The sequence below is a fragment of the Erithacus rubecula genome, assembly GCF_903797595.1.
Source record: "Erithacus rubecula genome assembly, chromosome: 2".
Taxonomy (NCBI): domain Eukaryota; kingdom Metazoa; phylum Chordata; class Aves; order Passeriformes; family Muscicapidae; genus Erithacus; species Erithacus rubecula.
Window position 1 is genome coordinate 34,886,991 of NC_136685.1, and position 3,841 is coordinate 34,890,831.

Here is a 3,841-nt window from a genome sequence, read left to right on the forward strand (position 1 = left end):
GGCGGCGGCACCGCCCCGCACCGGGCCCGAACCGCCGCCGGGAGGGACGCGCTGCTGCGGCGGCCGGGCCGCGGTGCGCGGGTGAAAATGAAACGCTTCTTCAGTCCCCGGCTCCGCTCCGGCCCGGCCCGGCTGCTGGGTGGGCGAGGTGCCTGCGGGCCTCGCTGGGTTTAAAAACTGCGGCTTGGAAAAGGAGCTTCCAGGAGCCCGCAGAGCCAGCGCGCTCCCTGCCCAACAGACTTCCATGTACTTAGTAGCATCTTGTTTGTTTCAGGTTTTCAGGGTCGTGAAAGACTGAATTAGTGTCATATGTCAATGATTATTATTTTAGGCAAGAATTATCAGCAAGAGCTTGACTTGATTGCCACCTTTTCCATACCGCAGTGACAGATATCTACAACTGTTTCTCTTCCACCTGGTTGCAGGTGTAATATGCTTGAGATAAAAATTTTGACAACACTGATTTCCCACTCTGATCGAACAGCAATGGCGGTAAATAAAAACATTTGAGTAGCTACAAATTTTTCACCTCATCATAGTTAGTCTTTCCTGTTCTATTGCACAGTGAGGTGGTAACAGCAATGAGTAAAGAAAGCAGCTTTACTCCTCCTAAACAACTAGCAGAATTTTCAAAGGGGCAAAGTGGTTGTTCCTTTTACAGGACAAAGCAGTATGGATAATGTAAAGAGTCATTAATGTGTAGAGATGGCAAAAGATGGCACCAGACCTTGGGGTTCCCCCTTACAACAAAACCCCCCAGGGTACATTAAATGGCCAGCAACTCTTGATGACATTTCAGCATTTCTAGATAAGAACTATAGATGTGCCCACCTGAGATGGTGAGCTGCAGGCACTGGCTGTTGGGTTCACAAACTGTTTTGGTCATACGTGTGCCCCATCTTTCCTTGTCTTCCAGAGCCACCTTGCTGTGCAAATGGAGAGTGGTATTGGGACAATCTACCACTAAATGGTGCCCTTCCCCAAAGTAAGAGAGAGATATTTTCCATTCAGAAATCTGGATTTCCATGTAAAAAAAATCTGGAATCTATTTTGGTTGAAGACAATTTTTGAAGTTGTATTATATCATGAATAGTATAAAGTGGTAGTTATTATGAACTACTTAAGCGTAATGTGGAGTTCAGCTTTGCCTTCTGGGCTCTGGCCTTTGACCCTTGGATGCACTTACTGTGTCATTTTATATGGTTCAAGAAGGAAGCACCTGCAGTTAATGTGAAACCCGGGCTTTCAGCTAAAAAAAGATATATACTCACTCTAACTGCATGACAGCTAAGCACTGTTGAAAATGTGCTGCATAGACTTAAAGCAGAAAAAATACCCTGAAAGGAGGTGCACATCTTCCCCATTTAAGTAAGCTACAGAGTGACCTTACTAGGAGCTGGGGGAATTGCCATGAGGTATTGTGCAGAGCTAGCAGTACAAGACTGCTTTAATTTTCAGATGTTCTGTTAGTTAAAAGTCAGAGCTGCAGGACATGAATGTTGCCAGACAAAACTGCTGGTTCCTACAAGGTAGTCAGCATACAGTTAAGAGATCTGGGGATTAATTCCCAACCCCACAGCTCAGCAGCTGCTTGGGGCACATGAGGAGCTGGCACTGCAGAGCTCTTGTGCAGTCAGTGTTGCCAGTTCAGAAGCAGCAGCCTCCCTCCTCTTCCTGCCTCTGGTTAAAAATACCCTTTGGATTTTTCATCTGCCTTTTGTTTAGACTTCTGCAGGAAGAAGCCATTTTGTACTAGAACTTGTGGGGTTTTAAAACCAAGCACCAAATATAGTAGCAAAATTGCAGTCAAATCCTACATGCTGGCAGCACTTCATGTAGCTTGTGTATCCTGTCATATGATCTAACTTGGTGAAAAAATAAACATGCTCAGCTGAAGCACACAGAAACTGAAAGTTTGCCTGGACTCTGCTGCAACAAAGATTTTGTTATTTTGTGCCACACTAAATCTGTGCTGAAAGTTTTTATTCATGTTTATGTGTACTTTTTTCCTAGTTATCTTTGGATGAAAACTTTGATAGATCCACCTAGCTTCAGAGCAAAGTAACATATAGGCCCTTTTGGTGCAAAAAAAAAAAAAATTACAAAATCAATGACAATCACAATGTTTGATAAAATTAATAATTTTTCAATTGAAGGTGATTTACTGTGAAAGAAAGGCCAAGTCAGAGTAAACATGTGGGCAGAATTCTGCTGAACACTTGCAGACTATGGATACATATTTCTGAGCTGTTTCCTGAGGCTCACTTCATAGCTGTTGGAGAGAACTGGGAGTTCCTCTTGCCTGGAATAGATGTTTGCTGTACACCAAACAAACCATACTTTAAATTTCCTCCATTTTTCAGTTATCTGCAAAGGGAGAATAGGCTAGGTCCTCTATGTTCTAGACCACCCTAGCTAGGCATTTTTATATGTATGTATGTATGTATGTATGTATGTATAGCTGCATCTGGTACACATAGGTCTCTATACCTGAGAGAAATGTATCCTGCATTTCCCCTCAGTTTAGAAGAATTACAAGCATTTCAGTCAATGTAGTCTGTTATTTTTAACAGTAAGATCCTTGAAGAACTGATTTTAAAGGTCCAAAAAGGGAGCTCAGCCAGTAGGAACTGGAATCACAAAGGTCAGCATGCAGAGCTGGGGGGATGCACACTAAGAAGCATCCACAGGAGCCCACAAAGAGGGATCTACTCCCAAATCCTCCCCTTTCTCTGGGGGGCAGAACCCCTGTGTGACACAGGGGTTCAGTTTTTGCACAAAGGTCTGATGCATGAGTATATGTTCTTACAAATCTCAGGGAATTATGCTAGGTAACGTGACACTGATCTACTATTTATTTTTCTGTGCAGGTTGTATACTTGTATGAGATGAGTGTATAAATATGTTAGGTGATTACCTAAATTCAGTTCAGAATGAAGTTTGTATGCTTTGTAGCCTGTCTCGTAAATTCAGCTACGAGTTATTTTTTCTCGAGGTTTGAGATCACAGAAGCTTATGATAATATAATAGTTCTTTATACAGAGCAATCACACCCTGCTTTTATGAATTGACATAATGTAGAAGGGTTTGCCTCATTTATAATGCTAGCCTTTCAATACAGACAGTTGGCTGCAGAATTAAACTCTTAATGGGATTAAGGAAACTAATATTCATGTGCCTATATTGTCAGTGGGAACAGATATGACTTACTTGCAAGAGAAATCATCATGGTACTCATTGTGACTAATATAGTCTCAGCTTTTAAAATCCTCAGTGTGAATTCATACCTTGTAAATCTGGATTCAACAAGTGCACCTCCTCCTCATCGATAAAAACAAGCTTGGCATTGTGTAACCAATGCCCTGTAGCAATTGCACAGATGGATGGCGCCTCAGGAAAGCAATTACTGTCTGTTCTTCAAGCTTAGTTCTAAGGCAACCATCTCACAAAAGGGGGGGGGGGGCCTTGCCAGCTGACTTTGAATTAGCATTATTTCAGAAATGAAGAAAGATAGTGGGGAAAGAAGTTACAAGATTGCTTTTGCTGATGAAGCAAGTAAGTGCCCGGTTTGGACCACTGGTGCAGGGTTAGTGTGGACTAACAAGGTATTTCGCAATGTGAAATCAAAATGAAGGTACATTTTTTCACCTTTTCTTTACTCCCTGAAGATTGAGGAGAGTCACGCCAATCAGTTGGCTCACAGTGTTCTGGCATCATTGCTGCAATAGTTCAGATGCTCTCCTGGTTCAGAAGACATGTGCAAAGACCCAAGTCAAAGCTGAAGCCGTGTCCAAGTGGCAGCTGTTCACGACTCTGAACCTCCTTGATTTAGTTACTCTAT